Genomic DNA, 22,815 nt, shown 5'->3' on the forward strand with positions numbered 1-22,815 from the left:
ATGATTACAAATGCATATATCAAACTCCCATCCTCAAATCAATAGATACCATTTTTCACATATATCAGTCATGATTCTTGAAAAATAACCATCATAGGGTAATTAATTAAGTAATGAGCAGGGTGCTTTCTTGTTAAGCAGTAGGACAAATTCCTAATATAACAACAATAGAAAGTGTTGTGAATTCGATGAATGTATCTTAAACGATCCCTAAACCAAGTCAGTGGAATCTCCCCACAATGGTGAGGAGGTTTTAGACTGTGTTACATTTTCCACTCAATCAAAAGAAGAGTAGGTACTGACCAGACTATTTCATCTGAAAAATAATTTAAATGACTGTTACATGTCTGTGAGCTTTGTTCTCTATTTTGTAGAAGACATGGGTATCTCAGAATTTTGCTAATTCACTCTCTCTCTCTTTCCTTCACCATTCTGTCTTTGTCTCTATCTCTCTCTATATTTATATATACTATTTTGCAAATACTGGAGAAAATTTACTCATTTCATGCTGACAGTGTTCTTTTGTTTTCCTGTAGGAATTTAACAATTCTAAATATACATTGATGTGTTTAGTTATATATAAATTTTGTTCAAAAGTCAATACATTTAAAAAATAATAAATAGAAAAATAGGCAAATGTGAAATTTCAAATAATCTCAGAAATGCAAATTTTATTGTTATATTTGGAAGGGGAGATAAATCCAGGATATTTCAATTTTGCTGGCAAAGGTGATGAAATCCTAATGTCATTATAGACATAGCCTCTATATCTGTGAAGAAAATCTTAAGGAATGGGGCATTACCTAACTAGAGATCTCTCTGTATGCTGACGGGGTCTTGTTTTTTTCTTTTTTTTTAACTATATGGAAATTATAGCAGTTTCAAATGGCAAAGCAACTGGAGTTGTGAGGGGAAAACGTGGCATAAAGCATTAGCATTTTCATTTTACTAAACTGTGACAGTAGCAGAGTCTCATTTCTTTTACACTTGATTTCACACCCACTGTGTACTTTCTCCAGGAATGTCCCCCTGATTAGATAGATTAGTGAATAAAAATATCTCCTGTAGGTTCAGTGATATCTGATATTCCTAAGTACTTTGCAGACATAATTCTTTTGTTGATTTAAAGATGAAGTATTGTTAAAATGTCATGTTAACCAAAGCCATCTACAGATGCAGTGCAATCCTTATCAAAATTCCAATGGCATGTTTCACAGAATAGATAAAACAATACTAAAATTTGTATGGAACTACAAAGAACTCTGAATAGCCATAACAGTCCCGAGAAAGAAGAAAATCAGAGGCTTCACATTTCCTGATTTTAGCTTATACTACAAAACTATGGTAATTTAAAAAATATGGCACTGGAATAAAAATAGGCACAAAGATCAATGGAACAGAATAGAAAACCTGGAAATAAACTGTATATGCAGATATACAATCAACTAATATTTGACAAGGGAGCCAAGAATAGTCAATGGGGAAAGGATAGTCTTCAATAAATGGTGTTGGAAAAATGGGTAACCACCTACAGAGAATGAAATTTGACCTCATCTTACACCACTCCCAGACATTAATGGGAAGTAGATCAAGGACTAAAACATAAGAGCTGATATTGTAAAACCTTTAGAAGAAAACAGGAAAAATCTTCCTTGATACTGGCCTTGATGATGCTGCTTGAATATGACATCAAAAGCATGAGCAATAAGGACAAAATAATTAAGACCACATCAAACTAAAAAGCTTTGCCCAGAAAGGAAACAATAAAAAAAAAAGAAAAGAAAAGAAAAGACAAACTAGGGAATATAAGAAAATATTTGCAAACCATATATATTATGAGGTTGATATCCAAAATATATAAAGAGCTCATGCAATTCAGTAGCAGCAACAACAGAACAACCCAACTACAAAATGGGGAGAGAAACTGAATAGACATTTTCCAAAGAAGATATACAAATGGCCAGTAGGTACATGGAAGGATCCTCAACATTGCTTATCATCAGGGAAATGCAAATCAAAACCACAGTAAGATATCAACTCACACTTGCTAGAATACTTATCATCAATAATATAAGCAATAACAAGTGTTGGTGAGGATGTGGAGAAAAGGGAACACTGTGCAGTGTTCATGGGAATGTAATTTGGTTCAGCCACTATGAAAAAGAGTATGGAGATTCCTCAAAAAATTAAAAAGAGAACTACCATATTATTCATACCATATCATCCCACTTCTGAGTATATAGCCAAAGGAAATGAAATCAGAGTATCAAAAAGATATCTGTACCCCCATGTTTATTACATCATTATTTATAATAGCCAAGATATGGAGACAACCTAAGTGTCCATCAACAAAAGAATGGATAAGGAAGAAATGAGGGATATATCTATATCCATATCTATTTCTGTCATTGATATCTCTCTGCACACACACACACACACACACACACACACACACACACACAGAGGAATGTTCTGCCACAAGAAAAAAGGGAATTCTGCAATTTGTGACAACATGGGTGGCTGTGAGGGTATTGTGCTAGGTGAGATATGTCAGACAAAGGAAGAAAAATACTATATGATACCGCTTTATGTGGAATCTAAAAAAGCTGAACTTGGTACAAACAGTGTAGAATGGTGACTGAGGGGTGGAGACTGGGGAGATGTTGATCAAAAGGTACAGCCTTACAACCAGAAGATGAGTTAGTAAGGTTAGGAGATCCAAGGCACAGCGTAGTGATTATTCATCAATACAGTAAAGAAAGAATAGATATATAAATGTGTGAAAATTTGCAATAATCTTTTTATGTTAGAAGATGGGCATTCCTCAGGCGCTGAATAATGAAGCATTGTTTCCATCTTGACGTGTACCCTTGAGATATTCTTAGTTTTGCACCTATATTAAAGACTATAAATCTAGCCATATACAGTATTTCCATACATAATTTCAGTGTATCTCCTTGGGACTGGTGTGCCTTTTAACAGTGTTTTCTTCCTTGAATGAAGGGAATAGATCAAATATGATGAAGGTCCTGTATACATAAAAGAAAGAACTTTTTCTTTGCCCGTACTGTTATTACATGGTGGACATGCAAATACACCATTTAGAAGCCTGCATTTTAAGTCTAATTCCCCTTCAAAATGAAGAATGAGAATCGTGTCTCTATTTCATGAAAAGAAGTTTCTAGAAAATCTAAAGTGAGAAAGTAATTTCATATAGGATTCAGACTTATAGATTGAGGTTAATAATGGAATCTGTAATAGATTTTCATGTCTTCAATTCTATATACAGCACTCATAGAGATCAAAAGATCTCGTTCACTTAAGAGGAGCTATACTCTCTAGTAAATGAGTTAATTGTTTCAGATCAAAATTAATTCTTGTCCTTGTAAATTCCCTAGGGATTCCTCAGACATAAACTATTTGTTGAATATAAATTCTATCATTCAGTTTTCTTCTCCCTTGCAAATGGAGATTATAAACATTATTAAATGCATATTAATAAAATAGAATTCTCTCTCCAAACCTATTTTCAAGGGGGATTTCCTCTCATATAAATAGAGCTGGACTCCAATTTATAAGAGAATAAATATTTCTGAGTGTTTATGTAGTGTTTATCAGTACTTCCTGACACATTATATGTATAGCTTTGTCAGGGTTAATCCTTGCGCATGAAACCAAGGAGGTTGGGTCTATGCTCATTCCTATTTTTCAGTTGAGGAAATAAGGCTTAGAGAGTCAGTTAATTGGTTCGAGGTCTCTGATTCTGTAAATGATAAGGAAAAGATTAGCACTCCAGCATTCTGGCACTTCTGGCACCAGAGCCTGGAGTATTAATCTTTTTCTTGCTTTTTTTTTTTTCTTTTAAGATTTATATTTTTATTTTAGAGAGAGGGAGAGAATGCGAGCAGGAGGGGCAGAGGGCGAGGGAGAATTCCAAGCTGACTCCACATGAGTGTTGAGCCCCATGTGGGGCTCTGTCTCATGACCCTGATTTCACATCCCAAGTGAAAACCAAGAGTCAGACACTTGCTTAACCTCTGTGCCACCCAGGAACCCTGACTGGGCAAGTCTTTTAATTTTGCTTGATATTATCTGTGAAAAGTAGAGGTTGGGGACTTTACTACATAATTCATATGGTCCCTTTGGATCTAAAATTTGATAGTTTGATATACTAATTAATATTTACCTTTCAGGACAGCACATGTTAAAGGAAGACTCTGATTATTAAATATAAACATATGACTTAAGATGTAAATAAAAACAAATAAAAGTTTATATAAATTCTTATAGTACAGATATTACATATATGTATACATGTATAGTTCATTATACTTTCTGTTTAATTATTCAAGGTTAATTATTAATACTTACAATAAATATACAATCTAACATTAAGTTGAAAGTGCCAGTTTCAATTAACAAATTCTAGAGGACACTAAAAAATTTGCCAAGTATTTATGTTACATATTCCACAGTCCATGCTAATGACAAAATACCTCACTAAATTTTAAATGAAGACAAAATAACATAATAAATAATTATTTTTATCTGTCTCAAGGTGATATAAGGTAATGAATTGCATGTCTTGAATTCAATCTATTTGGCTTAAAGATAGATCAAGATGAAAATGAAGAATTACACAGATATTTATCAAATGCCCACTGCATCTTGTTTGTGAACATACTGTAATTTGGGGTTTTCATTTCTCTGTGTCATTTACCAATTCTAATCCCAGAAGAAGGGAGAAAATAATATTTGGGAGCTAGTTTCCACCATATTCTAATAAGTAATGAAAAAGACTAGTACATCAGTCCTAGGTAATGACTTTGGGGGATAGCTATCTCATAAAAGCTTATGAATTTATCCTGAGAAGTAGTTTGAGAGGTCAGCTTGTCTCTTTCAACTTATAATGAGACAGCAACTAAACTATCCAAATTGATGGTATCTTATCCTATTGTACATGACCTTGACACGAGATTATTCCATTTCTTTTCTTGATAATACAATATAATAAAATATCTAGCCATGGCTGGAGCAATGCAAATTTATCCTTCTTCAATAATGACAGAGGTTATTGCCACATGAAAAATAAAATGGGTAAATTTTCTATAAGGCTTAGTTTACTATTAGAAAATAATTTTGGAACTCTTTAAAAGATTTTATTTATTTATTTATTTGACAGAGATCACAAATAGGCAGAGAGGCAGGCAGAGCGAGAGAGGGGAAGCAGGCTCCCCGCTGAGCAGAGAGCCTGACATGGGGCTTGATCCCAGGACCCTGGGACCATGACCTGAGCCAGAGGCAGAGGCTTTAGCCCAGTGAGCCACCCAGGAGCCCCTGGAACTCTTTAAAAGCTGAAAAGATACCACTTTTATTTAAAATGAGGGCTGAGTATAACTAAGACTATCAGGGATGAAAGCCCTCAACTTATTCCATAGGCTTTCCTTAAATTCAACTCAATCTAGAAGCCTGGAGATGAGTGCTCTGATGCTTATCATTGCCACAATTTGTCCAAAGTCTTCTCTGCACAAGATATCCAAAAGTTAGAATGTCGTGCCCTCAAACTGTGCATCTTCCAACTTCTCAGCACACTACTATTAAAGACATCACAAACTATTCAACACTATTGTGCTAACAACAAGCAGACTAATCTATTATTCCCATTAAGAAGGTTAGCTGTTTAAAAAAAAAAAAGAAGAAGAAGGAGGTTAGCTGTTTTTTAACAGCCAGGTTTTAGATTTTAATTTAAAGGAAAGTATCAATAATATATATATATTTTTTAAAGATTTTATTTATTTATTTGAGAGAGAGACAGTGAGAGAGAGCACGAGAGGCGAGAAGGTCAGAGGGAGAAGCAGACTCCCCATGGAGCTGGGAGCCTGATGCGGGACTCGATCTGGGGACTCCAGGATCGTGTCCTGAGCCGAAGGCAGTTGCTTAACCAACTGAGCCACCCAGGCGCCCAAGTATCAATAATATTTTATACCAAATTTATTTTCCAGAATGTCATGTAGTTGGGATCATATAGTATCTTGCCTTTTCAGATTGGCTTCTTTCAGTTAGTAATATGCAGTAAAGGTTCTTTCTTACCTTTTCATGACTTAATAGCTCATTTCTTTTCAGTGCCATATAATATTCTTTTGTCTAATACATGACATTCATCTGCTAAAGGACATCGTAGTTGCTTCCAAGTTTTGATAGTTATGAAGAAAGCTGCTATAACATCTATGGGCAGGTTTTTGTGTGAACATAAATTTTCAACTCATTTGGGTAAGGAGCACAATTGCTGGATCCTATAGTAAGAGTATATTTAGTTTTATAATCTTTTTAAAATTTTATTTATTTTTATTTTTTTGAGAGAGAAAAAGAGAGTAAGAAGAGGGGCTGGGGCAGAGGAAGAGAGAGAATCCTAAGCAAGCTCCACCCTCAGCTCCGCCCAGGGCTTGGTGCCAGGCTCAATCTTAACACCAGGAAGTCATGACCTGAGCCAAAACCAAGAGTCAGACACCCAACCAAGGAGCCACCCAGGCACTCCAGAGTATATTTGGTTTTAAGAGAAACTGTTTTCCAAAGTTCCTGTACTATTTTGACTGCCATCAGCAGTGAATAAAAGTTCATGTTTCTCCACAATCTTGCTAGCTTTTGGTGGTGTCAGTGTTCTGAATTTTGGCTGTTCTAATAGGTGTGTAGTGGTATCTGATGGTTGTTTTAACTTACAATTCCGTAATGGCATATGATGTGAAACATCTTTTCACATGCCTATTTGCCATCTGTAGGTCTTCTTTGGTGAAGTGACTGTTCCAGTCTTTGGCCACTTTTTCATTCAGTTGTTCATTTTCTTATTGCTGAGTTTCAAAAAGCATGTTTTCTATTTTGTCCATTTTGGATAGTGTTCTTGTAGGGGATATGTCTTTTGCAAATGTTCTCCCAGTGTGTGGTTTTTATTCTCATTCTCTTAATGTTGTCTTTCTTAGAGCAGAAGTTTTTAATTTTAATGAAGTCCTGCTTATCAATTATTTTTTTCATGACAATAATTTGATGTATCTAAAAAGTCATTGCTGTCTTTAAGGTTACCTAGATATTCTATGTTATTTTCTAGGAGTCTTAAAGTTTTGTGTTTTATATTTAGGCTTGTGATCCATTACAAGTTACTTTCTGGGAAGACTGTAAAATCTGTGTCTAGATTCATTTTTTACGTGTGGATGTCCAATTATTCAAATACAGTTTGTTGAAAAGACTGTCTTTTTTCCATTGTTTGCCTTTGGTCCTTTGTCAGCCAACTATATTTGCATCGATCTGTTTCTGGGCTCTCTATTCTTTTCATTAATCTATTTGTCTCTTCTTCTAACACTATACATTATTATGATGATTATTATTATTTGTTTGTTTTTACTTTTTGTAAGTTCTATGCCCAAGGTGGGGCTTTGACTCATGACCCTGAGACCAGGAGTTACATGCTTTTCCTACTGAAACATCCAAGTGTCCCTCCTGTTTTGATTAGTGTAGATTTATAATAAGTCATGAACTTGGATAATGTTGGTTCTCTGACTTTGTTCTTCTCTTTAAATATTTTGTAGGCTAGTTCAGGTCTTTTGCCTCTCCACATAACTTTAGAATTAGTTTGTCAATGCACAACAAAATAATTTGCCAAGATTTTGGTTAAGATTGCATTGAATCTATAGATCAAATTAGGAAAAACTGGCATCTTGAAAATACTGAGTTTTCTTTTTCATGAACATGATATATCTCCATTTATTTAGTTTTTCTTTATACCTTTCATCAGTTTGTAGGTTTCTTCATTTAGATCTTGTACATTTTTTAGATTTATAATTAAGTTTTGGTGGGGAGTTGATGTAAATGGTACTGTGTTTTTAATTTTGAATTCCATTTACCCATTTATGATGTATTGGACACTTAAAGTTTTTTTTTTTAGAAAAGCTGAAATATTCTGTTCTTATAATGTTTTTGCAGTCATAACTTTTGTAATGGATTTTGAATCCTGGTCTTAATTTTTCATTCTTTCCAACTCAAAGATAATAATGTACTATAGCCCCAGGTAAAAGAATGTAAAGTGTTTATTTACTTCTTCAACAAAAATAAACAGCATGACTCCTTTGTGTCCATCATTATGAATTCACATGCAATAATAAAGAATGGTGCTTGGCCTCACAAAAGTCTTCTGGCTAATTGGGAAGACAGACATAAACAGAGTTGACATGGAGCTGCAAGCTGGCAAACATTGTCTAAAGATAGTGGAAGATGCTTGTATCAGTTGCAGTTCTTCCTATTGGCTTTTAACAAATTCAGAGTTAAGTCAAAACCAAGTTGTCTTATTATGACCTACCCTACATGTTAGAAATTCACAAGTATTTCTTAAATGGACAGAAAAAGAAATTTCAGAGGTAATAATCAACCTTCTGTAATGACATCTTCTTGAATATGGCAAAGAATATATGGTCATTAGATGGATTTATGTCGTTATCATGATCTCAAGTCCATGCCTGTGAGATGTTGTGATACACAGATCTTGATGCTCAAAAGGTAACATTCTTCATTATGATTTGGTTTAACCAAATGACTGTAAGAGAAATCCATCTTTACTTCTCAATTAAGAGAATATATGTTAGTGTGATGAATAATTAGTAAAAGCATCTTTTACATGAATATCCTTGGTGACCATAGCCCCATTGAAAATAAAAAGCAATAGGACTTAAAGGCAAAATCTTTAACAGTTCACTTTTTCTTCAGAATATAATGTCATACTTCTGCCAGTTTCATTCATCTAGCAGTTTTCACCATCTCCAACTGATTGCCAGATGCCTATGACAATATTTCTGTGTGTACACATTAAGCAAGATTGTTGTTGTTGTGCTTTATTTTTTATTTATGTTAATGAGGCAGAATCTATATAGTAGAGAGCCGGAAAATTTCCATTCTGACGGATAAATAACATCTGTGAAAATTTTAAACATTCAAAATGTGTCTGTCTTGAGCAGCATGAGCCACCAAATTTTAATGACAGACATACAAACACATTCATCCAGAACTACCTGACTGGATTAAAAATTCCTACCCCATTAAAATAATATGCAGTGTTCTCTGTGCAGCTGTAATTGGTATTGATGTGGGAGATGAAGTATCAGTGTAATATTCCACGATTAGTTGTGCAGATCTGTTGAGGCCCCCTTACAAGCTCAGTGCTATGAATAGATTCAGTGAGTTAAATCTCAAAAGCCATTCAGATGGGATTCAAGCATTATTCTTTAATCATTATTAAAACTGAAGTCTACAGTGGGAGGGGGAAGTACAGAATGAAAGCAATGCTGAACTAATCATACCCTTATTGAAGTCTCTCAGGGAGTCTTACTTTAAACTTCTTCTTTTTTTCTTTTCCTCCTGATTTGGCCCTGACCTTCTATTCCATTTTCTCCCCAAAAGACAGAGCTTTCCAGGACCACGGTCCTCACAGTGTATTTCTTTTTCTCTTTGCTTATTTGGGATTGATTTAAATTGTTATTGATGGATCAGATCTTCATTTCAACCTAGTTTAGTGGTATAATTTGCAACATATTTATTTTCACTTCAGAAAGCCTCTACTATTACTTCTTACTGTTGATAGGTATGGAAGAGGGGGAATGAAGGGGATCAGGAAAATTGTTAATTTTTTAATGAAATTTTTGCTGGAAATTAAAATACCTAATAAGGCTTCTGCTCCAATCAAGGATTTTATATTTTAAAATAACATATATTTAAATATATTAATATATTTAATATGATATTTGAATAATATTTTAAAATAAGATATATTATGTTTAAGTGAAATTATTTTTTTTCTTAAAGTAAGAATTACCCAGTTAGGAATAATTTCAACTATCTTCTAGAATATTAGTGTGTAAACTTTGATTAGCAAAAGAAATTTATCCACTGTATTGAACATAGGAATGCCATTAGCTCTCCCCATGCACCTAAGTGAGAACACACTTTTTCACCAGTAATACTGAAGTGTCCTCATAAAATCAAATGGATTTAATCATTTTCAATGGCTAAACTGAATAATTTCAGGAAAGAGTAGATCTGTGAATTCAGTTGTCATTTTTGGCCTATAAAACGGAGCCACTTTATAAAATAATAATGGTCTATGGGTGTATTTTGCTTTATACATGTTATCTCCTCCCTCAGGTCACAGCTCAAAAGACACTTCCTCTTTTTTGGTCTTTCTTTTCCGTGCCTTTGTGTTAAGCACTGTAGCTATGTATGCCCAGAGCAGCATTTAATTCTCCTGTCGTTTTATCGGAATTACAGTTAGTCTTTTGAATTGTCTCCCTTACCTATGAGGTAATGTTCCACAAGGTCCACCACTATGTCCATCTTGTTCAAACATTTTTTGAAGCACTAAGCAGAGTGCCTAACACATGGAAAGCCTATAATAAGTATTTGTTATTGCTGATAGAATTGAAGAAGACTCAGAGGAATGGGTGAATGACCGGGTGAGACAGCATCTGAAAGCTCCCAAAAGTAAGAGGCAGATCCAGAATCCAGACTAGAACAGCCTTGCTGGGCCTAGAACTTGTCGCTCCTACCAGATTGTTCTCTACACAACATGGTCTCACTCTGGTCGAAAGAGTACATTGGCAGTCGGCTACAAAGCAAGCTGTTATGGAATGGTCTTCTTTTGGATGTTTCATTCTCAGAAAGGAGTATAAAAGACTACTGTTTAAAAAAAAAAAAGTGGCAAAGATTAAAAAGTTTGAGGAACAATTTCAACAAAAAATAATCTGTTAATGTGACAATTTATAACAACTTTTTTTTTTTAAAGTTTCTCAAGGTACTTACAAGCAGGCTTTGAATTTAATTTCCACATAATATAAGCTTTTCTAGGAAATGAATATTCATCAACAATTAGTATTTCTAAGCTTGCTATGTATCTCTTTGTAATGCAGTTTATTGGGCCAAAAAAAGAGCATTATCATTTATCATTATTGATTTTGCCCCAAACATGAATTTTGATGTATCTAAAAGAGCTTTTGCTTGAATTATGAAAACACTGCCTTTATCTCCCGTAGCAGCCCCCAAATCTCCAGAATAGGGCATAATGCCCTTTATTACTTGAGGATCTATAAACAAACCCTCACAGTTATGGCTGATTTTCACTTAATCTATGAGACTACTGGAATTAGTTCAAATTCTAAGTTTTCATCCAGGCCATTTGCTGAAACAATGCTTGTGCATTTTCTAAATGCTTCATTGATTCACCGTTAAAACTGTTTTTTCACATATTCTGCAGCTGTGCTTTCATGGTTTCACTTAAGGAAAAAAAATCTAAGAAATTTAATTGATACAAACCGGAACTTGTCCATTTTAAGCACTTGTCTGTAAATTTCTTTTAGTGAATAAGTAGTTCTATTAGTCTCAAACCCTAGCAATTTCTGTATGTGAATACCATATGAAATGTGGCATTTTCTTATCCTGCAGTACTTACTTGAAAATAAATGAGTGCTATATTTTGGTTTGCCTAGGAATTACATGCTAATTGGCTGGCTGCCTTGACGCAGATTCCAGACAAGATTCTAATATGATTAATCCAAAAGAGTTAACCCATTCTCTTGATGTCTACATTTCTGAAACTAAGATAGTATACTGATTTTATTTTCCAACTTTCATTGAATCTTTTTAATGCACATGAAATGAACAAGATAATATTGCATGTGTATTACATATGGTTTATAATTCTTCTCAGGAATTTCTAATATAATGTTGTATATGAGAAAATAGACCCAGGATTTTCTTATTTAAAAAGAAAGAAAAAGAAAAACAAACTCAAGCCTATCTAATTACCATCTGGTAAATCCAAGCGAGAGTATGTCTTTCTGTTCCAAAACTGAGTTTCTCCTCTACATTATACTCGACAGAAAGAAATACAGCAATGTGACTACAATTTTAGCATAGGTAATCCTATAATTTCTTTTATGCCCAGAGCCTCTTTTAATTCAATGCAATCCTATAAGTGCTGGGAATGAGAAAACAAACAATTCACTCGTAGATGTTTCTCTGAGCTTAAAATCTGATTGAGAAAAACTATACCCAGTCATGATCAAGCAGGGCCAACAATGAAAAGTGAAGAGGAAATGTGCAGTTTTCTTTGGTAGCACAAGTGAGAAAAATACTGCTTCAACTGGAGAAAATTACAAAATGAATCACTGATGCACAGAAAAAGTGACTCTCTTAGTAGAAAGTAGAAGGAAGGCTGAAAAATAAACAGATGTGAGCGTGATTGAGTGAAACCCAGAGCAAAAGGATGGTATGAGCAAAAGCAGATCAGGGATATTTGCTAAAAACTTACATTGCTTCATAAGCCTAAACATAAAGTAAATCAAGAGGAGTAGGAGATACATATGGAAATGCCATCCCTAGCTGGAAAGCCTATCCTCCCTCTTCCTTCTTTTTCTGGCAAACTCTGCTCTTCTGCTCTCTAATATCTTTAGTGTGGAATTCTGTTATCTTCTCTAGATGCAGGTGACAGAGGCAGCAATAAAAGCAGTTATATTAGTCATCTAGAAATGCATACCAAATTGCCCCAAAACTTAACAACTTAAGAAAATAATGTTTTTTATCTTATCTTGTAGTTTCCAGAAATATTGGAGCAGCATTGCTGGGAGGTTCTGGCTCAGGTTCTCTCACCAGGTTGCAGTCAAGCTGTTGTCCAGGGTGCAGGCATCTCCAGTGTTGACTAGAGCTGAGAATGCACTTCCAAACTCTGTTGTATGGTTGTTGGCAGTCCTTGCTAACCATTGGCCAGAGACCGCCATTCCTTGCCATGAGGGCTTTTCATATTGTGCTTGTATTTGAGCATATGTATGTCTATGTGGGATATATTTAACCATAGATAAATATTTGAACATCACAGAACAGCAGAGAATCTTTTTCTTAAAATCAAGTCCTTATTCTGTTTTTGTAATCTCACCTCTCTTGCTGCCACCCTTTAAAAACAATGGGCACAAATCTCCTTTTAATGTTAAGTATTATTTTAGTAGCTATAGCTATCTTTATGTTTTAATCAGGAATAATGGTGATGGTATTAGCCACTTTGTGGTTATAGTATACTGTGATACTTAAAAGGGCATTAAAATATTCCAACTTAATATTTCCACTACAGTTATTTTAAGTATTACCTTAGAGTTCATTTGCTGTAATACTTACATAATACCTCATATTCATTTGTGCAAATACATTTCATTGACTCAATGAAAATAATTATAAGCCAACTGATAAAAATATTTGCACCTTAAGATGGACATTTCAACTTGTAATACTGAAATAGTGATGTATCTATGCTAAGAGAGAAATTTTTCACATCGGGTTTAGTGATATGCATGAATTATAATATATTTATTCTGAGCAATATATTTATCAAACAACTTTTAAAGCTTATCTGATTTTTAAAAATTTCAATTAAAGTCTTTTCTTAAATGATGACATATTATTATTCAGTGGCCCTCAGTTATAAATTCTAATTCCTTTGGAAATTGAATGACATTATTATTAATGGCAACTCAGAGATCATCTACTGAAAACAAATGGAGGTTTTATCCACACAAATAATTAAAGAACTCCGATTAAGGGAAGATTTTACAATATATAACAAGTATATACTCTGTTTAAAATCCCACACAGATTTCCCATGAGGGCATGATTCTCTCCACTGGCTGCATAATAAAATCTTCTGGAATAGTTTACAGGTACCATTTCCTTCAGGGGAGGCATTGGCACTGGTGTTTTTTTGAAAAGTCACCAAGTAATTCTATGTGCTCTCCAGATTGAGAACCACTGCACTAAGCAAAGGATGACAGATGACAACCTGAAACTATATTGATTGATTATCTGTAGCTACAAATAATTAGGAACACATATATGTAATTGAGAGAAAGAAGATAGTTTTCAGTATTGGTTTTAATTTTACAATTCATATATAGATAGATAACATATATATTCACATATATATTCATATATGTGTTTTCAGTATGTATACTCAGGTATAAATATATACCTGAGTATACATATATATAAAATTCATACATATAATTAAGATAGTTTTCAGTATTTGTTATAATGTTAAAGTTCAAATATGTATTCAGTATATATTCAAATATATATATTCATATATCTATGTTATATACACAAACTCAAAACTATCTTCTTTCTTTCAGTCAGTCAGTTATTTTTAACTGTAGTTTTTCAAATTACATTAGATTTTTAGACCTAGGTGTATAGAGTCCAATCCAAATCAATTAATGGCAAACACAGGAACGACAATTTCTAAACCCATGTTCTCTATTATAATCACTATTTTCTCAATTTCTTGTAAGTGATAATTGTATGAAAGAAATAGAAATTTAAATAGCTTTTGTGTATTTTTTCATATATGAGTAAAAGATGTTGACATTAATTGAACAACCACTATTATATGTCCATGACTATTGTAAGTACTGTGGCTAATTTAATCTTCAAAACTATCCTTCGAGGTAGAATTTTACTGTTTTGTGTTCTTTTTAAAGATAAATTGAATGTGACATAATTAATTCCTGATTATTATTATTGAAGTAATACAAATTATTTCAGAGTTCTAAGGTCCCTTTAGACCACACACACAAACACACACATAAACATTTATTTCCACAAAAGCTATATAGTATTTTTGTGTGTTTGTTTTGTTTTGTACAAAGTCATCATCTTACATGTATCCATCTTTTACTTATTTTTTTAAAAAATATGTGCTTTGGATGTAAGGATCTTCATTATTTTCCTTAATAAGTGCATAACAATCCATAGAAAAGATAAGCCAAAATTTATTTAGCCTTTCCCATTTTAATGTCTTTCAAATTGTTCCCTTTTTTGCTGTGAACCTCCTACTTATGGAAACAATACCACAATAAACATCCGTCCTGTGAAAATGGGTGGATATTTCTAAAAGGTGGGTACTGAGAAGTAGAATTGCTGTGTCATAGAATGAGTACACTTTGAAGAGATAATGATGCCTTACATATGACTGTACCATTAGTATATGTTAACCAGTAATGTTTCCAGATACCCATTTTACCATTTGTTTGCCAAATCTTTATATCATCAAACTTCAATTTTTGGTACTCTGATCTATGAAAAAGTTGACATTTCACTTGGTGTAATTTGGATGCCATTAATTATTAGTGAGATTGAACATTTTTATGTATTTATTGGATATTTTTATTTCCTTTTCTGTGGGTTACCCAGTCATATCATCTGCCCCTTTTCTGAGTATTAATCTTTTCTCTTTTTTTTAAGATTTTATTTATTTATTTGACAGGGAGAGAGAGAGAGAGAGAGGACAAGCAGGGGGATTGGAATGGGGAGAAGTAGGCTCCCCACTGAGCAGAGAGCCTGACACGGGGCTCGATCTGGGGACTCTGGGATCATGACCTGAGCTGAAGGTAGACGCTTAACCCACTTGGGCCACCCAGTCTCCCCACAGTATTAATCTTTTCTTTATTAATTTTAAAAACTTGGGAATATTTTTACATATATTTTCTTCTACTCAGTCACCTGTTTTTTTAACTTCATTCAGGATTTTGGGGTTTATTTTGGCAAACAAGTTTTTTATTTTGATACAGTCAAATTATCATTAGTTTCTTTTGGGCCTTTAAAAAAAATTGAACTATAGTTGATATACAATGTTTTATTTGTTTTAGATGTACAAGACCATGATTTGACAATTCTATACAGTACTCAGTGATCCTGATAAATATGGTCATCATCTGTCACCCATTAAGCCTTTGGGTTTTTATGCCTTATTTAAACAAGGTCTTTTTTATACCCAAAGTCATCAGTATACTTGTTACTATCCTTTTTAGTATTTTAAGCTTGCCTTCTTTATATTTAAGTTTGTGATACATTTGAAAATTATTTTATAAGTAATATGAAATAAGGATTGCTTTTTTAAAAATGCAGAATCAATTATACAATGTCATCTATTGAATGGTTCACTTTTTCTCCATTAATATGAACTTCTACAGTTATCATAGATCCCTTACCTGGTTCTGTATACGAACCTTCTGTCCTATTTTATTAATCTAATTACCTATTCTTGTGCCAATACAGCTCTTAAAATGATATCTTTAGAACATTTTTGATTAAGTAGGATAATTTCCATTGCCTGGTTCTTCTTCAAGACAGTATTGGCTATTATTTCTGTTCTCTTCCATGTAATTTAGGATCAGCTTGTCATGTTCCACAGAAACCTGTTTGAATTGTGTCAGGAGCTTATTTTGACTTATATATTAATTGTTTACTTGATGATATTGGGTCTTCTCTTCTATGAATATAGTATATCTACCTATTAATGCAGATCTTTATTTTCCCCTTGAGTAAATTTGTATCATTTATTAAAAAAAAAATCTTGAATCTTCTTTTAAGGATTTTTCCTAGGTAGTATACAATTTTTGTTCTTATGATAAAGCAAGATTTTTATTACATTTTATAACTTTTATTTCTGGAATATTTCTTTCTTTGAAAGAAACTAGTGTTATCTGCTCATTCATTTATATCAAACAGAATTCATTATGGAACAAGTTCTTCTTGCCAATCTTAAAAACCCACACAAACTTTGTGAGGACTAGTAGAACTCAAGGTCTCATACTTTCCAGTTAATTCTCTTGGACTCCTGAATAAATATCCATAAATAATATTATCCACAAATATTAACATCTTTCTCATCTTTCCATCTCATTCATTTCTGTGACTTAAGGCTAGAAGTCTCAGAAAAATGTTAAAAACTGAATGTTTCAGTTGGGATATCTATCTTTTCCCAAATGTCAATGATAATGTTTTTACTATATAACCATTAAATATAATGTGTATTTTAAGTTCCTTCCTCAGACTACAGAAATTTTATTAGCTTTATAATAATAATACTTACTTCATCTATTTTGGACAGGACAACCCAGCACCAGAAATGCATATTAATATAACACCAATAGTCTCTACTGGCATTAACAATAATGATGGCAGTTAAAAAAATTACAAATTATTGTGTAGCTAATACTTATATGGTATTGTAGATGTTTATATACATCTATACCAGTAAAACAATTCAACAATATTTCAGTAGTCATTCTTATGAATTAAAGAGATTAAATGTTATGCCCAAATTCACACAGCTGAAAAAATGGGGAGATGGAATTTGAACTCAGTTCTGCGTTATTACTGCCCAGACCTCTGCCACATCTTTTGCCACCACACCAGATTTTGTAATATGAATAGAAGCTGTGTATACAAACCAGAGCTTATAGAATTATGATGTGGATGGAAATGTTATAGTTAATATTTAAATTTCAGAGCTGTCCAAAAAATGCTTTTAACAAAGCCTTTAAGAGTTGGGACATTTCTGTATCAGCTGAATATGGACCTAGATCTGCTTGTTTCTGCACACTAAATTTAAAAGAGGTATTGAAAGAAAATGTAAAAAATCCTAAAGTAAATCAGAGACAGAAACCATGTTGCTGACTCTGTACAGTTGTTGATTACTCCCTGCCCTCCTATCACCCAGCATACATTAGTATGCTAAATAATTAAACTAAATTTGATTTGTATGATATAGTTCATCCTGTCACTACCACCAGGAAAAAAAAAATGTAAAAATCCATATTCATACAACAGTGATTGGGATACATAGGGAACGACACTCTCTGGTATTTTAGGCATAGTATACATTTATGAGCCATAATATCTTGTTCATTATTCTAAAGAACAGCTCTTGTTTCACTTGTTATATCTCTTAAAATTTTGAGAACACTTCTGTAATGCTTTGCCCTCAAAGCTGTCAGAAGAATTGTGAATTGAAAATATTTTCTTCTCTAGATTGTTATTTCCTTGCAGATAAAATGTGTTGAGTGTGTTTTTAAAATACTAGTTGAGAGCTGAAAGTGGAAAATAGTGTAAATTCTGACCTTCAAATTTCTTTCTTGCCACTGGATAAAATATTTAGTTTACTCCATACAGAGTAACCCATCTTGTTTGGTATAACACAAGCTCCATCAAAATTGTCTGTACATTAACAATATTACATTACAGTGCTGAGCTGACATTCAGTAGGATAAAAAGGAATACATTGAAATTTCTTAAAATCCATCTCAAAGTTTTATTAAATTTAAAATGCTATGAGTCATACTTCTAAAATAAAAGTGATTTATCTCATTTAATTTTACAAATCATATCTGTACTTAACTTACAAATATTAACTAACTTAGGCATATTTCTAAGGATATTGAACAGGAAACCTCAGATTTAAGTATGAGAAATATTGTCGGGATATATTGTGGTGATTTTTTTTTTCTGTTCAGTTAACCAGCATATAGTATATCATTAGTTTCTGATGTAGTGTCCAGCAATTCATTAGTTGCATATAACACCCGGTGCTCATCATAGCACATGCTATTGTGGCCAATTTTAACTCTACCTCATGTAAGTCTACTTTCTAGATATTAACTGTTGCATATATGATTTATTAGAGAAAACATATAAAGGTAAAAGAGACAGTATTATAAATATAGCAAATTAAACAGAAATCTGGCTTACAGATCTTACAGACTTATGTTTTTGTGATTTTAATTAAAACAAAGAAGTTTAAGATAATGTTAAACACTAGCACAAGTTAGCTAGCAAATAATAAGAATAATAGTAGTGAAGAGGAGGAGGTAAAAGGGAAGAACTGCTCCTTCTACAATAATTACTATGAAGTTGGCTTCATTCTAAGCTCTTTACATATGATAACTCATTTAAACTTTCCAATAACCCTATGAAAACTTATAGCTATAATTCTCTTTTTTGTCAATAAACAAACAAGGTCAGTGCAGTTAATGAGGTAGTAAATAGTAGATCCAGATTTTTAAATTCAGACAGTCTAGCCCAAGAATAGATAACTCTGTATTCAGTGATCCAGAGTATAGTGGCACTAAAAACAAATTGTCATTTAAAAAAAAATGATCCCAAGTATATATTCCACTATATTTTTTGTAGTGATCCAAGGAAAGCTTCATTTAATGCATATTAAAAACTATCTTCTTCATTAGCAACTATGAAGGGGAGAATTGAGTAATTTTAAAAATTTAATCAATTTAGAAATTTTAAGATCAATTAAAAGAATGCACATACATATACCTTTGGCAAAGACAAATTATTTTCACTAAATAGCTTCAATATATATCATATCATATTCTTTTCCTCTCTGTATACTTCTCCAAGACAAGTGGTTGAACTACATGCGTTTTTGGTTGCAGCAAAAGAGTCAGTTCTAGCTAACTGGAACATGAAAGGAATTTATTTTCATAATCTTGGGCTGTCGGAAATACTGGACAACAGACTCAGGAAATAAACAGGACTTAAGGGAAACTGAGTATCAAAAACATAGCTGAAACATTCTAAAGGGAATAGACTATTTCGAACACTATTAATGTTGTACCCCTACTCTTGATGCCACCACTGCCTCCATGAATGTTCTTACCGGACCCAGTTACCTTAGTCTCTCCCTCCAGAGTCAAAGTGATAAAAAGGTAGTACCTTCTGATTGGTGAGCCTGTTAATATACTTACTCCCTAGCCAACAGAAAGAAGGAAAAAAGAGGCGAGGTTCTTCTTCCCTTCAAAACCTACACAGTCAGAACCTGTGCCCTAAAGAAGAAGAAAAATGTTTAATGTCATTTAACCAAAATATATTTCTATATGCTCAAAATCTTTAGCTCCCAGCATTCAGATGTCTTAGATCTATGTTATTTACAATGTACTACTACACCAGAGAAATTGTTAGAAACAGTTAATTAGGTATTTCATTACTACATTTATTTATTTAACATCATTTACTACTTATCATGAGCCTGCCACTGTACTGAGTTTTGTAGAAATGCTGATTTAATACTCAGAAAAAACTTTGATGTACTATGAGGTACTTATGATTAACCCTGATTTTACTCATGTAGGAACTGAGCATGAAGAGGTTATGTAACTTGCCAAAGTTCACTCTCTAGAAAGTGGCAGAAATGAAATTTGACCAAGGCAGTTAGATTTGATAATACCTGCTTTAAGCATTATCCCATGCTGCCTCTCATTGCAAGTCATAGTTGCTAGATGACAATTCCTGAGTACTGACAGCATCCCACTACTTGAACCACTAAGTAGTGGTAACCAGCTGAAGAATTCATTTAGTTTTCTACAAAAATGTGTTATTTGAAATCCAATATTTTTTAACCAGTTGTATATAGCAAGCACTGTCAGTGCCTCATCTAAAAACCTTTTCTCATCATTTCTGTGGGTTCCTCCTTCTCTTCCCCCTGGAATCTCTGTAGTTTTGCTTATAACCTGGAGCTACAACTCTGAGGGCTTCCATTGAACTACTGACACTGTTTGCCTGAATAATCAGATAGGTAGACAAGCCTGAAGATTTATAAGCCCCTAAGGTGGGACTTCTTCAATAACTGACCTGCACTGAAATATGTAGTTCAGTACCATTGTCTTGAATAGGACAATCTATAAGCTGTAACTTAACAATACAGAATTACATTTAGTAAACTCACCCTCCATAAGACTTTGCTTGAAATCATGTCCACACTTAGCGTCTTCTTTCCCTGTCCTGCCTGACACATTCTTTAACTATGAGAACCATTCCATAATAAATCTCTTAGCATAGAAATACTCACTTTAGAATTTCCTGCAGAATCTGATCAACAGCAGAATCCTGTTGAAAAGAAACAACACTGTTCCTGATTAACTTAAGCAGCAAAATGATGTTTTGGAGGCATTTTGAACACCCCATGGGTGTTCAAACCACTGGGAAGTTTAAAGGCTAGCACAGAAAATTTGTAAGACACAAGGTGACTGGAAAGCTAACAACGTAAGCAATGTCACATCATAAAGTTGTGATTCTGTAATTCACACACATTGGTGCTACCATTACTGAAAGCTCTTCACCACATCCCACTACCGTCAGGCACTGGGCCTACCAATGGACTTTCAACTCGGATGCTTCTAGTGTAAATTGTGCCTGTGTCCACCCACTTCCACCACCAGGATAAAGAATAACAAATGTCTACACGTATTGGACCCATACAGTGAGAGGAAAGCCAAATATTGGCTATATTTCAAACTTTTGGGTCTTTGTCAATGATTTTTCTGAATTTTTCTAAAGACTCCAGTTATCTATCATTATTATGTTAATTAATTTCTTTTACCTTGAATGCTTAGAATTTAACATGGCTTACAACAATACCTTGATGGCAATTTAGGTATAATAAAAGTTGTCAAATAAATGGAAATACTAGGAGGTGAATTTGGTAGACTCAAAAGGATATGGCAACTGATTAAATTTGAAGGGTTTGGAAGGGAAAGTTGCTTCATTTGTTTTTCAGAACTCCAGCTTAAGTATCTTGACATATCTTGATATATAAATATCTTAAGTAAATGACAAGATGATGTCATTAAGATATTTAAAGATAGTAGAATGGGCTTGATAACTGGAATGTCTAACAATAATTTAGTTGTAAGTTTGGAGGTCTTAATGTCCTTTATGGTTGATAAGTCTAGTAGAAACTCAGAAAGTTGAGTTTCAAATTAAAGTCAGATATGAGAGCCAAAAGTTTATATTTAAGTGTTTCCAGAATACAAGTGACAATGGAAGCCATGTAAGTACGAGACCACTCAGGGTAGGTGGGGGGTGATGTGTAGAACGAGAAGAAAAAAATAAGTATTTTGATAAGGAGCTTATAGAACTCTAGCACTTGAAAAGCAAGACAGAAAAAAATAATGAGGTAGAGAAAAAAACAAATTAGAATTGAGGTTAAGAAACCTGTGAGCTCTAAAGAGTACATAGAGGGAAAACATCTTAGAAGAAATCTTCCTTTTGGTTCTTGGGACTATGTGGCCCCAAATCTTTACCTTTCCTGGCATTGATGTTCATTGCTTTGTAATTTTGAGGCTTCTGACACAAAAGACAAAGGATGCTTCCCAAACTCCTGCCACAAGACTCAGCTGTGGGACTTACTTTGGCAATTAAATATGAACAGAAGTGAGAGTGACCAATTTTAAGCCTAGGCCTTAAGAGACCTCACATGTTTCCTCTTGTTCTCTTGCACTTTTGTTGTCACCATGAGAAGACTATGCCCTGGTCGGCTTACTGGTCCAGGTAAAATAAGACACTCATGGAGCATACCTGGACTCAGCCTGTACTTAGAGCTGCCACCTCTGCCCAGCAAAAAGGAGCAGAGCTGTCCCAGCCAAATTGCAAATATGTGTGAAATAAATGCATATTGTTGTATACTACTGAGATTTTGCATTTGTTTGAAGCAAGAGCTGACTGACAGAGGACACTAGTGACTTCGGAAAAATCATTCACGAAGCACCAGGGTGGCTCAGTCATTAAGCTTTTGCCGTCAGCCTAGGTCATGATCTTGAGGTTCTGGGATTGAGCCCCACATTGGACTCCCTGCTTCACGAGGAGCTTCTCCCTCTCCTAGTCCCCCTGTTTGTGTTTCTTCTCTTGCTGTCTCTCTGTCTAATAAATAAATAAAATCTTTGAAAAATATATTTAAAAAGAAAAATCGTTGACTATATTCTGATGGATCCCTTAATCAGAAATTAAAGTCTTGAAGGATGAATTAGAAAGAATTAACTGTAATCAGTGAGAAGTTGGTCATTGAAGGGCTGCAAATAATTGAGATGCTAACTTTATGAAGACTGAATACAAGAAATGGAGAAAATGTGCGAGGTTACATCCCCTTATTTTGAATGTATAATTCAGGAA

The sequence above is a fragment of the Mustela lutreola genome, chromosome 5, assembly GCF_030435805.1.
Source record: "Mustela lutreola isolate mMusLut2 chromosome 5, mMusLut2.pri, whole genome shotgun sequence".
In the NCBI taxonomy this organism is placed as follows: domain Eukaryota; kingdom Metazoa; phylum Chordata; class Mammalia; order Carnivora; family Mustelidae; genus Mustela; species Mustela lutreola.